General features: G+C 38.9%; 1 protein-coding gene across 6 annotated transcripts in view; it reads left to right on the forward strand.

Annotated features, from left to right (window-relative positions):
• Window positions 1–2246: 2246 nt before the first annotated feature.
• Window positions 2247–21824, forward strand: part of rptor (regulatory associated protein of MTOR, complex 1) — a 288710-nt gene continuing 269132 nt past the window's right edge. For 4 of the 6 annotated variants that reach the window (XM_058779695.1, XM_058779696.1, XM_058779697.1 and 1 more), the window contains exon 1: window positions 2450–2583. The gene's annotated coding sequence lies outside the window, so the exon portion shown is untranslated. Of the gene's footprint in view, window positions 2584–21824 lie in introns of all 6 variants that reach the window. The other 2 variants (XM_058779698.1, XM_058779699.1) reach the window with 1 other exon arrangement.

Genomic DNA, 21824 nt, shown 5'->3' on the forward strand with positions numbered 1-21824 from the left:
TGATGTGTTTTGTGTGTGTGTGAGCGCGCGCTCCAGCGCGATCACTTCAACTGTTTCCTTATACCAGCAGAATCAACTTTAAACATTTATTGTCTTATTAATAATGCATCACTGTATAAAGGTCTGCTTTTATTTGTGTACACTCAAAATGAAAACAAAAAAGAAAACAAATAGGATGTTGCTTTCTGCCATTTGAGTTTCCTTTCTGTGAACAAATTAGGTGTGTCACAAAAATTAACTGAAACTCAGCATGTATAGGCTGTTACTGTTTCCCCCCCTTGTTTATCTGTAAACTAAATAAAATATATTTAAATAATTTATCCCTTGTATGTACTGCAGATTTGATATATATAACATAATGTAATAATATTTAGTATTTTCACATCTAGGTGGAAAAAAATTGTAATTTGTACTACTGTCTGTTCAAAATAAATGAAAAGAAACCGAGCATAGTAGATTTTTTTTATTTAATGCTCAAAAATCCCCTCTATGGAGGACGAGAAATGACTGAAGTATAAATAAATAAATAAATAAATGAATGAATAAATACATAAATGCAGAAATAAATAAATTTAGAAATACATAAATAAATACATGAATAAATAAATAAATGAAGAAATAAATATAGAAATATATAAATAAATAATTAAATGCTGAAATAAATAAATGTAGAAATACATAAATGAATAAATAAATAAATGAAGAAATAAATAATTAAATGCTGAAATAAATAAATAAATGCAGATATGCATAAATGAATAAATTATTTTGTCAAAAGTGTATTTTTAATTCTATTTTTGTACCATTTGTGTTATACTACATTTATTTCTGCATTTCTACATTTATTTTTGCATTTCTACATTTAGTTATTTCTGTATTTCTGTGTCCGTATGTTAAAAAGGTAGGCGGTCCTAACCTCTCTCAATGCAGGATTGGTCAATTAGGCAAACCAGTCAGAAAAACCAAGAGATAGCAATTAGACCAATTAGCCTAGTTAGCCTGCTAACTTTATTAACTGCAGTCAAGACAGCCGCGTCTTGAAAATACACGAGCCGGTTCTCAATACCGAGTACGCAAATCTCGGACTTGCGTCCTTGGTAGTTCCGACTTCGCAAGTGTGAACTCCCAAGGACTGTCGGTGTTCCAGTGAATTCAGTTCCACTGTTTCCCCCTCACAGCTCATGCTCAACCTCATTGCGAAAATCATGGCATCAAAATTTGAAATAGCAGAAAGTTTCCTATAAGGGGTAGGGTTAGGTGTATCATGGTTGGTATTATGACGCCGTTATGACAGCGTCTTCACATCCATTTTGACCGCTCCCAGCACCCATACCGTAAGTGCGCCATTAGATACGCAAAAAAAAAAAAAAAAGTGGCTGGCTTGACCGTGTATTTTCAAGACGCAGCTGACCGCAGTGTTTCGAGCGCATGTGAAGCTGGCCTGCTGGGTCTTGCAGACCGGCGAACAAAGCTGGATCAAGGTCTATATCCATATCAGCACTGAGCTGATAACTAATTCATCGACTACACGTTCCATACGAAACAAAAGGTAGTTGCTTGATGCATGATCAACATCACTTGCCATTAAACGCAAATCATTAGCAATGGTAGTATGACGATCCTGTTTAACCAACTGAGAGAGGTTAGGATTAACATACGGACACAGAAATACAGAAATAAATAAATGTATAAATGCATAAATAAATTAAAAAATAAATAAATGTGGAAATACATATATAAATGTCGAAATACGTAAATAAATGCAGAAATAAATGTAGTATAACACAAATGGTACAAAACTAGTACAATTAAAAATGACACTTTTGACAAAATAATTTATTCATTAATTTATGCATATCTGCATTTATTTATTTCAGCATTTATTTATTTATTTATGTATTTGTATATTTATTATTTATTTCAGCATTTATTTATTCATTTATTTATGTATTTATTAATTAATTAATTTATTCATGTATTTATTTATGTATTTCTACATTTATTTATTTCTGCATTTATTCATTCATTTATACTTAAGTCATTTCTCGTCCTCCATAAAAATCAAGAACAGTACACATAAAATAATAAATTTATAATAGGCCTAGGTAAAGAAAATCGACGAGCGGTGACGTGTTGGTCCATGTCCTCAGATGTAGCACCCGCCCTCAATATGCGCGGTGCATTCTGGGTCCACCTCAAGATGGCGGCGCCCTTGCGCAAGTGTTGAGATACAGTGTCGGCTGAAAGTCTGATTAAAATTAGCCACAGTTCTACAGTGTTGATCCTTCATCAAAAAACAATAGAAAGTACACGGAAAGAGACCGTCGGATTAAAGTATCGAGCGCCTGCCGTGGCTCACGCAGAGTGTGTGTTTAAGGATGATGATGGGCCGCTGCGCCTGACCCAGAACCAAAAGGAGAGCCATCGCAGATCCCCCTGCAAACACCTCTTGATCCAGCGCTTGCAGATCCTCTACAGGCTGTGGACGCTGCCATTTAAGCTGCTGACGGGAGTGATCTGTGTGATCGTCCGCGGACGCAACGGATCTTCAGCTCAAGCTTTGGAGAACTCTGCTGATCAGAGGTAAGAGTACAATTCACAAAACCGCCCAGTTTCTCTTTAACAATTCACCACGGTGCTAAAATACCATATTTGCTTCAGTAAAACTGTTGGCATTAGCCGCCACTGTCATCACTAAAGAGTGACACCGGTTCTGAACGCTTCCCTGTATAGAACACATCCTATGTTTTTTTCAATTATGGTGTTACATTAACATTTGTAATTATGGTATTTAGGCTGAAATTATAGTTACCATAGTATTTTCATTTGAATATGCATGACTAGGTGAAGCAGCAAGATTCTTGCACCGCAAAAAGCACTGCTGCTTCAGTTCTGTTGTAATTGGTTTGAATGTAACTCGACTCTCAGTGTGGTAGATTGATATGTTGCCAACTTTTAGTTCAATTTTGAAGTGTGTCAGTTCTTAGTTTTTGTGGTTTTAAAATGTTTTCATTAAGGTTATTGAACATGCAGTCTCAACATAAGTGGTTGGAGTCTTTGTGCAGAATTGTTTAGTATCACTATGCGAGCTGCAGTTAAAATCTGTGAGCCTCTGCATTTACCAGATACTGCACCACCAGTGACACCGAATGCTAGTGTAGAAATGATGATTGCAAACTGGTTTCTCTGAAAGATCCCCCTTGTTCCATTGAATGAGCTACAGACAGGTAGTTTTGTTCTAAATGTACACCATTGATTGTTTTTCCTCTGTTGGAGTGCTCATCAGTAAAAACTTTTTGAAATGATTTAAAACCAGCTACTAGTCTAAATGTTATAAGTCTGAAATGGTTTGAAATTGAATTTAGGATGTATTGGAAGCTTGATGAAGTTCACTGGCAAAAAAAAAAATCTGATATAACCAAGACTGGTCAAGCCACCCCTAGCAATTGTTAGGTGCTGTGTAGACCGATGTTAGAAATTTTGCCTGACTTGAGACCGTGGCAACAGCACATCACTGTGATTCATGACATCAAAGTACTGCGCAAGTTTTTTGAGAGCAGCCAGCTTGCTTCATCAGCGCAGCTTTTAGATGGCTGCATAAGTTTTGGTGCCGACACAGCTATTTGACAACTGGCCAGACTCACCGATAACAACTGTTTTATGTTTATTGTGACACCTTCAATTCTGCTAATGGGTCATTCCGTGTCATCTCAACCAGAGGTTCCTGGCTCAAATTTGTGATCTTGCTAATATTTATTCTGAACAGTTGAACTTTATTTGGGGTTAATCAGAGGTACTGACTCCTATTTAACGTGAGTTTGAATGTGATTGCTTAATTCTGAACACAGACTGTCATACCTGTATATTGTTACAACCCATGTGGCTATCACAGTTTGAACGTGCAGAGTTATCATACCGTAAACATTTGCATATCTATTTTTTTTTTTACTTTTTTTTTAAATGAATGAAAAAGAAAAAATCTCACCCCACGCACATACAACTTATTTATGCTTGGCTGCTTCACTCCGAGAGAAAATGACAGAGACAGATTAAATCTAATCCGCCGAAAAAAAAAGTTAAAATCTGCAGTATGGGAATATTTTGGATATAAAAAAACGTGGGGTTGTCCTTGAGGATGGATCAAATTTGCAAAAAATGTGGATGCAAAGTGGCTGCAAAAGCAGGCAATACATCCAACATGTTCCCTCATATTCCCATATTCGCGGACACCATCCTTCTGTGCAGGTGAAGGTGTGCTGCATTTATAAAAAGTTATAAATTAAGGCCGTATGATTTCCATGATGCAGAGGGAATCCCGGTGCCATGAACATGGAATTTATAGTAGGCTATAACGAGGATGTGACGTAAAACACGCAATCTGTTGGATGGATAAATCAAAAGTAGATATGATATGTGTCTGTGAAGCGCGAAGAGACCGCTATATAAATATTCTGGTTGTTTCTGCATGTCCCTGAGTGGCGCCGTTTTATCTACTACACACTGAAGTATGCATGACACTAAGGTGTTTCAGCATCTACATAAACATGAATATCACCAGATCTGCTCTGAGAGAAAACTTAAATAAACATTTCCTAGGCAGTATCCGAAATCACCCCCTATACCCTCATTTAGGGCTGGGCGATATGGCCAAAAAAATTATTCAGTCGATATCGATAATTATCACGATAAATGTCAAATCTTTATTTCTTTCAAGTTTAAAGCCAGAATTTTGCTCCAAAGTGGAAGTTGTAGTAACCAGACCATTAATTTTCCTTAACAAAATAAATATCTAACTAGAAAAATTAATTTCTTAGGTGCTGCATGTTCTAATGAGTGATATTGTTTCAAATCAAGAAACAGGGTTGGTTTGCCTGATAATATTAATGATAATAATAATAATAATATAATAATATTAATAATAATAACTTTTTTGTCTCTTAGAAATTCACATTTGATAGTAGCTTGAATTAGGATGCAGAGGTAAATTTTTGTTCATTATCAAAATCAGTAACATCTGTACAAATTGTAGTAACCTCAGTTTTCTATGGTTAAATTTATTCAGACCAAGTTTTTTTTTTTTTTTTTTTTTTTTTAATTAAGCATTGGTCTCCCATAGTAGCATACATTTAAATCATGATAAACACAGTTAAAACCACACATATAACACCTCAATACCACGGTAAAAAAAATATAACTATATGGTTTTTAGGTAGCCTGTATGAAAAACAGTAGTCTAAAAACATTCAGTATAATGCACACATGCTATAGCTTAATCACAAATACATACTATAATTTTACACCATTACTCCTGTGATAAAATTCAATGTGAATATCCCACATTTCTGCCACAATACCATGGTGCAGTGAGTGTTACTACAGTAAATAAATGGTAAATGATGGCGATGTGTAGACTTGAACGCCTTCTGACTGTCTTGTTGCACACAGTGTTTCTCCTGTTTGGTTCTAAACTAGTTTAAATCAGCAGCGGTATATACTTGGCTTTGCTTGCTGTTTAATAATCATTTGTAACGGGGAGCTCCAGTAGTAAGATTAAAGGATTTATCTTGAACTCTGTCACGGAAATAGGGGTTATGCCTATGAGACTTCTGTATTCTGCTAACCAGGTCTTGTTGCTTCCAGTTCACGCGTTTTGCAACCAGTTGTACAGGTTAAGATGTTTATGATTTAGAATGTATGTAAAACTGACATCTTACAGACTTCTGTCAGACGTTTGTAGACAGCAGATGCTTTCCAGATGAAGAGATCTTTAACAGACATCTTGCAGACGTACTTGTGCTATCTGGAAACATTACCAGTGTTTCCCATATTGATTTATTTGTGGCGTTTGACTTCGTTGAATAAACATGAGCACTGCACGTTTCAAAATCAAAATATGCCACGGATGATTGAATGTATCTCTGAAGGGAACCAACTGTCTTCGGAATTGTTTTGATGGCATTTTCATTTTACCTGATAAAGTAGCGTTCATGAGCGGAGCTGCTTAGATTACAGCCATTACTGGGGAAACCGCTAGTTCTACCGCACTCAAAGTGCCTCGTACTGGCAGAGAATCAGATTGCATTTTCAATAATAAGCCCGTATCCAGCAACATGTTTTGTTGTTGCTCAAATTTTTTTGTTTTCTTCAGCAACTCCCTTGGAGGCAGTATAATTTTTTTTCTTATTTAGAAATTAAAGAAATTCATACTTTTATTTAGCAAGGATGCTTTAAATTGATCAAAAGTGATGATAAAGACATTTATAATGTTATAAAAGATTTCTATTTCAGATAGATGCTGTGTATACATATATATTCAGTATCTCACAGAAGTGAGTACACCCCTCACATTTTTGTAAATATTTTATTATATCTTTTCATGTGACAACACTGAAGAAATTACACTTTGCTACAATGTAAAGTAGTGAGTGTACAGCTTGTATAACAGTGTAAATTTGCTGTTTCCACAAAATAACTCAGCACACAGTCATTAATGTCTAAACCGCTAAGTGAAATTGTCCAAATTGGGCAACAAAAGTGAGTACACCCCTAAGTGAAATTGTCCAAATTGGGCCCAAAGTGTCAATATTTTGTGTGGCCACCATTATTTTCCAGCACTGCCTTAAGCCTCTTGGGCATGGAGTTCACCAGAGCTTCACAGGTTGCCCCTGGAGTCCTCATCCACTCCTCCATGACGACATCACGGAGCTGGTGGATGTTAGAGACCTTGCGCTCCTCCACCTTCCGTTTGAGGATGCCCCATAGATACTCAATAGGGTTTAGGTCTGGAGACATGCTTGGCCAGTCCATCACCTTTACCCTCAGCTTCTTTAGCAAGGCAGTGGTCGTTATCATGTTGGAATACTGCCCTGCGGCCCAGTCTCCGAAGGGAGGGGATCCTGCTCAGCTTCAGTATGTCACAGTACATGTCGCCATTCATGGTTCTCTCAATGAACTGTAGCTCCCCAGTGCCGGCAGCACTCATGCAGCCCCAGACCATGACAACCCCCTACCATGCTTGACTGTAGGCAAGACACATCTGTCTTTGTACTCCTCACCTGGTTGCCGCCACACACGCTTGACACCATCTGAACCAAATAATTTTATCTTGATCTCATCAGACCACAGGACATGGTTCCAGTAATCCATGTCCTTAGTCTGCTTGTCTTCAGCAAATTGTTTACGGGCTTTTTTGTGCATCATCTTTAGAAGCGGCTTCCTTCTGGGATGACAGCTATGCAGACCAATTTGATGCAGTGTGCGGCATATGGTCTGAGCACTGACAGGCTCACCCCCCACCCCTTCAACCTCTGCAGCAATGCTGGCAGCACTCGTACATCTATTTCCCAAACACAACCTCTGGATATGACGCTGAGCATGTGCACTCAACCTCTTTGGTCGACCATGGCGAGGCCTGTTCTGAGAGGAACCTGTCCTGTTAAACCGCTGTATGGTCTTGCCCACCATGCTGCAGCTCAGTTTCAGGGTCTTCTTATAGCCTACGCCATCTTTATGTAGAGTAACAGTTCTTTTTTTCAGATCCTCAGAGAGTTCTTTGCCATGAGGTGCCACGTTGAGCTTCCAGTGACCAGTATGAGAGAGGGAGAGTGATAACACCAAATTTAACACACCTGCTCCCCATTCACACATGAGACCTTGTAACACTAACAAGGCACATGACACCGGGGAGAGAAAATGGCTAATTGGGCCCAATTTGGACACTTTCACTTAGGGGTGTACTCACTTTTGTGGTCAGCGGTTTAGACATTAATGGCTGTGTGTTGAGTTAATTTGAGGGGACAGCAAATTTACACTGTTATACAAGCTGTACACTTACTACTTTACATTGTAGCAAAGTGTCATTTCTTCAGTGTTGTCACATGAAAAGATATAAAATATTTACAAAAATGTGAGGGGTGTACTCACTTCTGTGAGATACTGTATGTATATGTATATTCAGGTGCATCTCAATAAATTAGGGTGTTGTGGAAAAGTTAATTTCAGTAATTCAACTCAAATTGTGAAACTCGTGTATTAAATAAATTCAATGCACATGGACTGAAGTAGTTTGTCTTTTGGTTCTTTTAATTGTGATGATTTTGGCTCACATTTCACAAAAACCCACCAATTCACTATCTCAACAAATTAGAATATGGTGACATGCCAATCAGCTAATCAACTCAAAACACCTGCAAAGGTTTCCTGAGCCTTCAAAATGGTCTCTCAGTTTGGTCTCTCACTAGGCTACACAATTATGGCGAAGACTGCTGATCTGACAGTTGTCCAGAAGACAATCATTGACACCCTTCACAAGGAGGGTAAACCTCAAACATTCATTGCCAAATAAGCTGGCTGTTCACAGAGTGCTGTATCCAAGCATGTTAACAGAAAGTTAAGTGGAAGGAAAAAGTGTGGAAGAAAAAGATGCACAACCAATCGAGAGAACCGCAGCCTTATGAGGATTGTCAAGCAAAATCGATTCAAGAATTTGGGTGAACTTCACAAGGAATGGACTGAGGCTGGGGTCAAGGCATCAAGAGCCACCACACACAGACGTGTCAAGGAATTTGGCTACAGTTGTCATATTCCTCTCGTTAAGCCACTCCTGAACCATGGACAACGTCAGAGTTATTAAAACTTACCTGGGCTAAGGAGAAGAAGAACTGGACTGTTGCCCAGTGATCCAAAGTCCTCTTTTCAGATGAGAGCAAGTTTTGTATTTCATTTGGAAACCAAGGTCCTAGAGTCTGGAGGAAGGGTGGAGAAGCTCATAGCCCAAGTTGCTTGAAGTCCATTGTTACGTTTCCATACTCTGTGATGATTTGGGGTGCAATGTCATCTGCTGGTGTTGGTCCATTGTGGCTTTTGAAAGTCACTGCACCCGTTTACCAAGAAATTTTGGAGCGCTTCATGCTTCCTTCTGCTGACCAGCTTTTTAATGATGCTGATTTCATTTTCCAGCAGGATTTGGCACCTGCCCACACTGCCAAAAGCACCAAAAGTTGGTTAAATGACCATGGTGTTGATGTGCGTGACTGGCCAGCAAACTCACCAGACCTGAACCCCATAGAGAATCTATGGGCTACTGTCAAGAGGAAAATGAGAAACGAAACCAAAAAATGCAGATGAGCTGAAGGCCACTCTCAAAGAAACCTGGGCTTCCATACCACCTCAGCAGTGCCACAAACTGATTACCTCCATGCCACGCCAAATTGAGGCAGTAATTAAAGCAAAAGGAGCCCCTACAAAGTGTTGAGTACATATACAGTAAATGAACATACTTTCCAGAAGGCTAACAATTCTCTAAAAATGTTTTTTTTTTAATTGGTCTTATGAAGTGTTCTAATTTGTTGAGATAGTGAATTGGTGAGTTTTTGTTAAATGTGAGCCAAAATCATCACAATTAAAAGAACCAAAGACTTAAACTCCTTCATTCTGATTGCACTGAATTTATTTAATACACAAGTTTCACAATTTGAGTTGAATTACTGAAGTAAATGAACTTTTCCACGACACTCTAATTTGAGATGCACCTGTATATATATATATATTATGGCATGCCATTCAGGAAAATTTGAGTATATGGAATGAAAGTCTGAATACATAGAATAAAAGTTTGAATATATGGGACGAAACTTGAATTGGGTGGATGATTGACATTAAAGAGTATGTATTTTGAAACAAGTGAATGGTATCTTACAGGTATAAAAAAAAAAAGAACACTTGCTTGTGTGAACAGCACATTTGTGTAGTTCATCAATGCCATTTTTGTCGACAAATAAAAATGAGACACACATTCCCAGTCAGATTGTCCTGTGTGATAGATGTGCGCACATGAATTGTAACGTTCTGATCTAACTGCAGGAAAACTCTGCGCTGTTGCATGTTCTACAGGCTCGAACAACAGTGATTCAAACTGATTCAGAGCGGTTTGCAATAAATGAATAGCACACATTTATGACAGGCAACTGCTTAGGAACTAATGCTGATTAATTATAGCGATGTTTACTTTACAATGTTTATATGGTAATGTGTTTTAGACGGTCGTAAGAATGCATATTTTATCTCCCTCATGAACTTGAATGAACAGCCTGCAAATAAGAATTCCGATGTATTTTGGTCTTGTTTCGGGAATTCCAGTCACAGGAAGGAAAGACTAAGGCCATTATTTGACATATTCAATAAATAGATTTTAATATCAGGGTTATTATAGTTAACTAGAGCCATAAAAAGTATGCGCTAGGCCCTGATGAGCACAGAATTTAGCTCTATTTTGTGCTCTTGAATTGTCAAAAAACACACACAATTATGTCAAACTGTCAGTTTATTCATGTATTCAAGTAACAGTTGAGTGATTACATATAGATTTTAGATTTTAGTTGAATAAATCTACTGTATTCTTAGTCGACTAAAACTAGACTAAAACTAAAACCATTCAAATGACTAAAACTATATGCCATTTTAGTCAAGACTAAAACTAAATCAAAATACTGTCAGAATTAACACTGTGTGAAATGTCTGAGATGATGGGATATCAAGATGATGGGATGTACACTCCAAACTGTTTGTATTGTTTGTTTGGAATATGATCAGCTGTTGCCAAAATTTTTAGTTCAACAAAGTATTGGAAAATTTGAGAAAATTATATTTTTAAAGTCATTCAATTCAGAAAACTATTGCTCTGATAACAAGGATATAACTAGCTACAGTATATTATTATTCATTAAATACTGTCAAATTTGCATTTTAATTCCATATACTGTATTTATACTTTCATTCAATATATTCAATCTTCATATTATGAATACCATAATTTCCTGAACAGCATGCCATAATATATGTATATACACTGAACAAAATTATAAAAGCAACACTTTTGTTTTTGCCCACGTTTTTCATGAGATGAATTGAATGTTCATTTCTCTACCATAAGCCGTCTACAAAGGCGTTTCAGAGAATTTGGCAGTACGTTTAACCGGCCTCACATCCGCAGACCACGTGTAACCACACCAGCCCAGGACCTCCACATCCAGCATCTTCACCTCCAAGATTGTCTGAGACCAGCCACCCGGACAGCTGCTTCAACAATCGGTTTGCATAACCAAAGAATTTCTGCACAAACTGTCAGAAACCATCTGCATGCTCGTCGTCCTCATCGGGGTCTCGACCTGACTGCAGTTTGTCGTTGTAACCGACTTGAGTGGGCAAATGCTCACATTCGATGGCGTCTGGCACTTTGGAGAGAGGTGTTCTCTTCACAGATGAATCCCGGTTTTCACTGTACAGGGCAGATGGCAGTATAGCATCGTGTGGGTGAGCGGTTTGCGATGTCAATGTTGTCGATCGAGTGGCCCATGGTGGCGGTGGGGTTATGGTATGGGCAGGCGTATGTTATGGACAACGAACACAGGTGCGTTTTATTGATGGCATTTTGAATGCACAGAGATACCATGACGAGATCCTGAGGCCCATTGTTGTGCCATTCATCCACGACCATCACCTCATGTTGCAGCATAATGCACAGCCCCTTGTTGCAAGGATCTGTACACAATTCCTGGAAGCTGAAAGCATCCCAGTTCTTGCATGGCCAGCTTACTCGCCGGACATGTCACCCATTGAGCATGTTTGGGATGCTCTGGATCGGCGTATACGACAGCGTGTTCCAGTTCCTGCCAATATCCAGCAACTTTGCACAGCTATTGAAGAGGAGTGGACCAACATTCCACGGGCCACAATCAACAACCTGATCAACTCTATGCGAAGGAGATGTGTTGCACTGCGTGAGGCAAATGGTGGTCACACCAGATACTGACTGATTTCTGGACCCCCCAATACAGCAAAACTTTACATTTTAGAGTGGCCTTTTATTGTGGCCAGCCTAAGGCACACCTGTGCAATAATCATGCTGTCTAATCAGCATCTTGATTGCTCACTAACACAGATTTAGACAGATTTGTGAACAATATTTGAGAGAAATAGGTCTTTTGTGTACATAGAAAAAGTCTTAGATCTTTGAGTTCAGCTCATGAAAAATGGGGGCAAAAACAATAGGGTTTATAATTTTGTTCAGTGTATGTATATGTACTGTATATATCGTCCCCTCCATAAGTATTGGAACAGTAAAGACAAAATTGCTCTCTTGGCTGTGGAGTCAAGACATTTGCAAATATGATTAAAAGATGAATATTAGACAAAACTACAGAATGTCACATTTTATTATTAGCCTTTTCAACACACAGATGTTTTACCAAATAAAAAACAACACTTTTGGAGTTCATCCGACTCATTGATGTGAGCATAAGTATTGGGACAGTTGAACATAAGGCAGATATAAAAGATTAAAAGCTATTATTTAGTTGTAGATCCTTTGCGCACAATCACAGCAGTGAGTCTGTGACCCATAGACATCACCAGACTCTTTGTCTCATCCTTTGAAATACTTTCACCAGCCTTTAATGAATCCAATTCCATTTGTTGCTTGTTTTGGGGAGTTTCTGCCTTTTACTCTCATCTTCAGCTGGTGAAGTTCATGTTTAATCGGATTTAAATCTGGAGATTGACTTGGGCAATCTAAGACTTTCTATTTCTTTGCCCTTATAAATTCCTTGACTGAACTGGCAGGGTGTTTTGGGTCATTGTCCTGATGCAATATGAAGCACTTCCCAATGAATCTGGTGGCATTTTCTTGAATATTGGTAGGCAAGATGTTTTTGTACCCTTCCAAATTCACTCATACATTAAGTCATCAGTAAAGTTGAGAGGGCCTGTTCCAGAGGCAGCCATGCATGCCCATGCCATGACAACACCTCCACCATGCTTTACAGATGAGGCTGTATGCTTGGGATCATTTACAGTTCCTTTTTTTTCTCCACATTTTTGCTTTCCCATCACTTAGATAAAGTCTCATCGGTTCCAAAACTCTTCTGGCTCACCTTTGTGCTTTTTTGCAAACTATAATCTTGCCTTTCTATTTTTGGTGCTGGTCAGAGGTTTGCATCTTGCTGTTTAGCATGTGTAATTCTGTGTCAAAGTCTCCCCAGGACAGTAGATTGTCAGAGCATCACCCCAGCTTTTATGATTTGTCTGTCATCAACTACTGTTGTTTTCTCAGCCAATCAGGTCGTTGTTGGTTGCTGGTGTCTCTGGTGGTTTCCAAACTCTTGATTTCTCCATGCCCTTTGTTTTTACTATAGCTCTAATTGACTTCCTCTTTTCTTTTAGCATCCAAATTGCTTGCTTTTCTCTCAAAGTCAGCTCCCTCATCTTCATCCTGGTTTGTGTGTGTCATCATCGATTGCAGAATTCAGAATGCAGAAGTAATGGATATAACTGATACAACACATTCCCTGCTTTTAATATCTGAAGAATTAATGCAACAGGACACAGCTGATCACTTAGAAAGACCTGTGAGGCAAGGCAGCTGCTCCAATACTTATGCTCACATCAGATAGGGGGATGAAACTCTAAAAGTGCTGATCTTCTTAGCTGGTAAAACATCTATGTGCTGAATCACCCAATAATAAAATGTGACATTCTGTAGTTTTGTCTCATATTAATCTTTTTTTTTTTTTGTTATCAACATTTTTTATTTTTCACACATAACATCCAAAATAAAATAAAAAAAAAAATAAAATAAATAAAAAACACAACAACAGACACATACTCAATATCTCAAAGTCCAGTCAAAGGGAGGGAGAGAGGGAAGGACAAGAAAAACACAAAAGTCACTCCTTTATACAGTCACGTATATCAAAGAGAAAGCACTGCCAAGCATCGATGGTAGAAGGCTTGGCCCCATTGATTCGTGCTGTTGTACATTCACAAGTCACTATTTGCAGGAGGCTACGGATCCAATATGTTTTTCCACACATGTGCGGTGTAAACCAGTTTTGTATTATTGTCTTCTTCGCAGCTGTAAAACCAGCAAACAACATTCTCTTTTGCATTGAAGTTATACAGAGACCAGAATCATCATTAAGAAGACACAAACTTGGATTAACAGACCAATCCATTTGCAGTAAGGATGATAAAACCAGGTTTACATGTGTCCATAGACTGATGACGACAGGACATTCCCAAAACATATGCAGAAAAGTACCCGATGCTGTAGTATTACATATATGGCAGTTGAGATTCGGTTGTAGTTTCATTTTAAATCTTTTGTAAGGAGTTATGTATGCTCTATGAATGACTTTGAAGTGAATAAGACGATGAGCCAGATTTTTAGATGTTAAACTGAGATTAGACCACACTCTCTCCCAGTCGACAGACAAATTAAGGTCAGATAATTCCCCATTCCAAATAGTTTTAATAGAAAGAGGTTTTGTAATGCAATCAATAATCTTATTATATATTAAAGAAACAGACGGCCGACCAACAGATGGTGCAATCCAATCCTGCATAGGATGAGAGGAGATGGGAGATGCCCAAGGAACTCCATATGCTTTGAGAGCAGAACGTAATTGAAGAAAGACAAAATATGCGGATGCTGGTAGACAAAATTTGGTTCTTAATGTCTGAAATGAACATAGGCCCTGGTTATCATATATATCACCGCATGTGTTTACACCTAAAGAGGACCAAGAGGGTTGGACAAATGGACGATTCCCACATACAAAATTAAAATTGTGCCATAAAGTGTACTGTTACAAAATTTGAAGGTTCCTCCTATCCGACGTTCCACCGTTTTCCAGATTTTAATAGAGTTGGTCACAACCGGACCAAATTTATAATTATCCCCTTTTTTTCCTGTGCCAGTAAATAACATATCTTGGAGTCTATTTGGTTTAACCTGGTCAGCTTCAATCACTCTCCAAGAAACTGTAGATTGAGGATCAACCCAATTATGAAGAGCCTTAAGCTGGAACGACCAATAATACAGTTCAAAATTTGGTACAGCCAGTCCTCCTGCGCTATTAGGATGTTGTAATGTGGTAAGCTTAATTCTGGGGCATTTATCATTCCAGATAAATTTAGAAATTATGGAGTTGATCTCCTTAAAGTAACCTGGAGGGGGAGAAAGTGGTAGCATAGAGAAAAAAAAAATTTAATCGAGGTAACAAATTCATCTTCCATCTTTGAATGTCATTTTTGACCTTAACTAAAATATTATTAAAATTGTCTCTGGCAATCTTATGAATGTTTTTATATATGGTAATGCCCAAATAGATGAAAGATTCCTTAATAGGGATAAATGAGGGAATAGAAGAATTAACTTTAACATTGTTAATTAGCATTAAAGCAGATTTGCTCCAATTTATTTTATATCCTGATAAGCTACTGAAATTATCAAATTCCTTAATTATACTAGAGACTGAAACATCAAAGTGGTCTAAATATAGAATAATATCATCAGCATATAATGAAATACTATGATTATGATCATGAATCTTAATCGATACTTCAGATTTCTGATGGCTTGTGCTAAGGGTTCCAGAGATAGACAAAACAATAAGGGGAAAGCGGACATCCCTGCCTTGTTCCCGCTGCAAAGGAACGGGGAAATAATATTACCAGTTATGACTGATGCTGCAGGTGAGTGGTATAATGTCTTAATCATAGAAATGAAGTGTTCACGAAGCGAAACATTGCAGAACTGCCCACATATAATTCCACTCTAGCCTGTCAAAGGCTTTTTCTGCATCAAGTGAAAAGACCGCACAAGGGGTCGGGTGGGAGTCTGCAAAGTCAAGAATATGAAGGAGTCGACGTATATTGTCTGATGCATTGCGCCCCTTGATGAAACCAGTTTGGTCCTCTTTGATCAAACTATGAATTACCTTCTTTAGCATAGATTTTAAGATCACATGGGATAAGCGAAATCGGTCTGTAGCTGGAACAATCTAATGGATCTTTCCCTTTTTTAAGAAGTAATGAAATCAGTGATGTTTTTTGATCTCTATGAAATACTCCATGTTCAATTGCAAAATTAAATGAATTAAGCATAAGTGTCCCTACCAAATCCCAAATCTCTAAATATAATTCAGGGGGGAGACCATCTAGACCCGGCGATTTGCCCTTTTGAAGGCTTTTTAGAGAGACGTGAAGCTCCTCCAAACTTAATGGGGCCTCCAAAGATTCTTTATCCATCTGTGAGATCCGAGGCAGTTCCAATTTATCTAAATACTGCTTACAAATTGGTTCATCAAATTCTGTTTCAGCTTTATACAGATTCATGTAAAAACCTTTAAATATGTCATTAATTGCCGCAGGGTTCGTGGTGACCTGATCATCCGATGATTTTATTGCGCTAATATATGCCTTAGACTCGCATTCTTTCAACCTAAGGGCCAATAAATGACTAGGTCTCTCCGATTCAAAATAATATTTTTGCCTAGTCCTATGTAAAATAAATTCCGCCTTTGAGTGTGAAAGTAAATCATATTCTTCTTTTAAAGAGGACAACTGTGTAGCCTGTTGCTCAGTAAAATGTTGTTTTTGTAGGCTTTGCAATGATTGGATTTTATTTTCTAATTGTGTAAACTGGTGAGTTTTCGCTTTGGCAAGAGTAGAAGAAAAAGATATACAGAATCCTCGTATGGCACACTTAGTCGATTCCCACATTATTTGAGGATCCACATCAGAGGGCATATAGATTTCAAGAAATTCCTTAATATATTCTTTTAGTGAAGTAATGAAAGTCTGATTACTTAATAATGATATGTTAAAGCGCCATCTAGGGGACTTGGCTTTAACATCGGAAAGAGGAACACTGCACAACACAGCAGAATGATCAGATAATAAAATTGGTAATATAGAGATGGAGGAATTCGACGACATTAAAGATGGGCTGAGAAATATGTAATCTATCCTAGAGAAAGTCTTATGTCTATTAGAAAAAAAAGTGAAGTCCTTAGATTTAGTATTCTGAATTCTCCAAAGATCGATTAAGTTGTGCTCCGTGATAAATTTATTCAGTAATTTAGAGGATGGATTGGCTGTTGTATCAGATTGAGATTTATCTAAAGCAGGATTTATGACAGCATTAAAATCACCACCCACCACTAATGGGCAGTCAGTCTGCTCAAGTAATGTTTTGGAAATCTGTGTAAGGAACGCACTGTCTCATTCGGACCATAAATAGAGACCAATGCTAACCTATTATTATTTATTTTGCATCGGATAAAAACAAATCTACCCTTCTCATCACTACCAAGGTGTTCAATTGTTAAATTTAACTTTCGATTAACAAGGATAAGCACCCCCTTAGTTTTATTTTGAGCGCAGGAAAAAGCCGCTAATTTATAATATTTATTCTGAAAACGTGCCACGTCAGATTAAAACAACATAAAAACCTGAACAACCAACAACCATAAACAAGGAACAACTCAGACCGCACATTACCGAGAACATAGGTCTGACTGAGCAACAAAAATAGTGATGGTTTGTGACCGATCCACTCCAACGCAAGATATGTCTCCCGAAAGGCCCACACAGCCAAAAAATATTTTTAATTAAACCTACTCTCAATTAATCCCCTCCAAAAAAGAGAGAGAGAGAAAAAAAAGGGGGATGTCAGTCTTACCAGCAACGAGATCGTTGTACCGGATATATAGGGACAATATCTCGGTAGTAGAGAGGAGAGAAGAAAAAGCAAAAAATAGAGTTAGCAAGCATCCATGTCCATCCTACCATCATCCCCTACTGAGCAGCTAGAACCATGTCCATCCCGGCCATCAAGTTCCTCCCGCTGGACCGGAGAGACAGCGGCCGCTGTTCCCCCGTCGCCGCCCCGCAGAGCCGCTGCATATGTCTTCTGCTGAGACAGGGAGCTGATAAAATCCTCCGCTTTCTGAGGGGAATCGAAGCTTTTCTGTTCCCCTTTGTGCCGTAGTTTGAGTACCGCCGGATAGATGAGGAAGGGCTGGAGGCCAAGCGCTTCCTCCTGATCGCTGTAGCTGGACTAAAGTCGGGAAAAAATAGTAGTGTAACATTGTTCTGTGCGCATTTCACCGGATAGGCCTGCCGAGCACCCTTCAGGATATCTGATCCGTGATACACGCGGTGCGCCCGGTCAATCTCAATGTCACCGCCCTTCAAGGAAGGAATCCACTTGGGAAGATTAACTCTGAGGAAACCAGCTGCGTCGGATCCCTCAGCCCCCTCTGGCAGCCCCACCAGTCGTACGTTGTTCCTCCTGCACCTGTCCTCCATATCTGTCATCTTCTCAGTGAGTCGCTCCAGCTAATTTCTTACGTCCGTGAATGCCCTCCTATCCTCACGTGCATCTGCTTGCACAGAATCAACGCGGTCACGTGTCTGCTTCGCCGCGGTAGCAATGGCCTCAAACTCCTCTCTTAGCTCTTTAACAGATTTGTTGGTCGCTTGTATGTCCTCACGCAGTTCGCGCAATGCTGGAATCAGTACAGAGTCCATCGCATCTCTTACTGCCGAATTCACAACCGAATTCAAAGTGCTTTGCTGCTCTTTAAATGCTAGTTCAATACGGCTAGCAATAGCATCGTCGACGTCTTCTCTGGAGATGGCGGAATCTCTGAATTTTTTCTTCATTGGCGATTGCTCAATCTCTCTTTTCCGATCCCCTTTGTCTGCCTTAGCACTCATGATGGGTCCAATGCAGAGTGGTTCAAATTTTACTGACAGGATCGTATAATATGTGGCAAAGTGAGCAGAGCGAAAGACTAAGCTTGCATCGCCGTCGAAGGGTCACGTGATCCCCCCCCTCATATTAATCTTTTAATCATATTTGTAAATGTCTCGACTCCACAGCCAACAGAGCAATTTTGTCTTTACTGTTGCAATACTTTTGGAGGGCTATGTATATATATGTATGTGTGTGTATGTATGTGTGTGTGTGTATATATATATATATATATATATATATATATATATATATATATATATATATATCAATCAGTGTTTCTACCATTATTTTAGGGGGCGGGGGTCAAGTTCATTTTATTTTCTATAGCGCCAGACCACAAAATAAGTCATTCAATGTTACCTTCCCTATAGAACAGGTTTATACCTTGTTCTTTTATTAAACAAACTAAATAGCCTTATGTTATTTATCTTATTTACACGACAGCGTGTCATTTCTGTCTCTACGTTACATGGTCGCGCTCTCTCTATCGCGTGCACAGCGGAGTTCTGCCCCGGTTCGCGCACACACACACACACACACACACACACACACACACACACACACACACACAAACAAACGTAAGCGCACACACAAGTGAGCACACTCCCACTCCTATTTGTAAATATTAAGCCGCAAAACGTCTATTTAAATATGACTTCTGCCTGTCTCTGTGTTAATGTATGGCGCAGACGCGCGGGTTTGTTTACTCATACAGAAGCGCGACGCTATGCGGTGATATTAACGTCTGTCGTCTCACTAAATGAGGACATAAATACATGAACAACATCTCCAGAACTGCTCTGAGAGTCACTGCATGAGCTTTCGAAGGTTTCATTTGAGTAAAACTATCCTCATATCATATACAGAAATGCAAAGGTATTCACGGCAACCCGTCAAAATAAAAGTTCGGTTTCACTTGAGAAACAGACATTGGGCAGAACGTAATAGGCTACTACTAGTAAAACTATTAAAACCTTAATAATAATCATACAATGTCTTCAATGTTATTATCAATATTAAATCCCCTTTATTTTTATGTCGGGAAAAAACGGAACACCCACCCTCCCTCCCCCACCCCAGCAAAGCCGCCGCCCCCAAAGCCATAACCCTAAGGGAAACACTGTGTATATATGTGTATATATATATAATTAAATAATTAGGGGTGGCACGGTACATGTACCGGCGTCTCGGTTCAGTGTTGATCTGCTGTGGTACACGTGCTTGTGGAGATTGAAAGAATGGCATCTTCTCCTGTTCCGTTGTTGTCCCCCTTTTTGTTGTTTTAAATAATGATTTAATGATTTGATATTTATTTACCGCCGTCACGGCTATGCTTCTCCGACGAGCCGCTTCTTCTTCAGCTTTTGCCGTGGTATTGCGGGTTCACAAGCAACATGCCTGTGGACACTGCGGACTATCGGTCGATGCGGACGACGAAGCAGAAGTATAAATGAAAACCGATGCACAGCTCACGGCGTAGAGGCTACGGCGTAGGTCCGACGCAGAAGTATAAATTGGGCTTTACGACGAATACAGGCAATTCACCCCCAATCCAGAAGGGGGCGCCCACAGTAATGCAACGCTGTTTAAAAACCTCCAGCAGAAGAACAGCGAATGCCATGAGATGCGCACTTGAAAACAAAGCCCCCTAGACAGTGACCATGTGCTGATTCTGAACGCGTCTCTCACATAAACTGACAAAGGAGTATACTTTAAAGGCTTGCGCACTCAACTGTTTGCGAAATGGGACTTTGTGCTCATGTATCCTACCTCTCTCATTCGGCACAAATCCAAATATTCCATAATATTTCCATATTTGCGATGTAACATATCTGAATGCTAAACTATTATTTATTATGTAAATGATAGGCTTTGTACTTCAGTCGCGTTCCAACGTTGACACGGAGGAGGGCGCACTGATGTTTGGCTCACTGTTTTTTTATTCTGATAAAGTACCAACTGCGCTGTCAAGTTAGCAATGCTGAAACTGATGTGTTTTGTGTGTGTGTGTGTGTGTGTGTGTGTGTGTGTGTGTGTGCGGCGCGATCACTTCAACTGTTTCCTTATACCAGCAGAATCAACTTTAAACACTTATTGTCTCATTAATAATCACTGTATAAAGGTCTGCTTTTATTTGTGTACACTCACAATGAAAACAAAACAGATTTTATATATATAACGTAATAATATTTAGTATTTTCACATCTAGATGGAAAAAAAATTGTAATTTGTACTACAACAGTCATGTACTGTGATTAATCATGATTAATCGCAAATTTAAAATACTAAGATTTACCTGTAAATGTGTTGAAAAAGAAATGCATGACAAACTAGTTTAAGGAAACAGAATCTTTCACACTTCCTCCAGGTTTGAGACATAATCCTTATTATTCTTTTATCATTCTTTTGTTTTTAATTCAGCCATTATCAGCCTTTATACTGGCAATAAAATGTTTACCAAGCCACATTGCTTCAATCCCAGTATACATTTACCCAACTATTATCAAAAATATTTCTAAATAAATACAACAAAACATTTCTTGCGACCTTACGTGAAGTATTATGGCAAAATGCATTATAAAGAAGAATTGGACCTTTTCTGCAGCTGCATTAGAGCTAACATTAGCATCATGCTACATAAGACAATTTATGAGATTAATAGTACACTTTTACTCAGAACTCACTTCAAACCACCATCGAGTGTTTGTAATAACTTCCTTTTGCGATTACATGTGGAATTTGGTTGTTTACTGTTGTTAAAATATGCTATTTATAGCCTTTTATATCGCTGCGCAAATTAGCATTTCAGATGCACACATTCATCCCACTCGTTGTGCTCCTCAAACCATTCCTGAACCGTTTTTGCTTTGTGGCATTCTGCTGGAAGAGGCCAAAGCCACCAAGGAATACTGTTTCCATGAAAGTGTGACTGTGTACATGGTCTGCAACAATGCTTAGGTAGGTGGTACGTGTCAAAGTAACATACACATGAATGGCAGGACCCACGGTTTCCCAGCAGAACATTGCCAAAGCATCACACTGCCTCCCATGGCTTGCCTTCTTCCCGTAGTGCATCTTGGTGCCATGTGTTCCCCACGTAAGCGATGCACACGCACCCGGCCATCAATGTGATGTAAAAGAAAAGTGATTCATCAGACCAGGCCACCATCATCCATTGCTCCGTGGTCCAGTTCTGATGCTCATGTGCCCACTGTTGATGTTT

The sequence above is a fragment of the Onychostoma macrolepis genome, chromosome 06 (genome assembly GCF_012432095.1).
Source record: "Onychostoma macrolepis isolate SWU-2019 chromosome 06, ASM1243209v1, whole genome shotgun sequence".
NCBI classification, from domain to species: domain Eukaryota; kingdom Metazoa; phylum Chordata; class Actinopteri; order Cypriniformes; family Cyprinidae; genus Onychostoma; species Onychostoma macrolepis.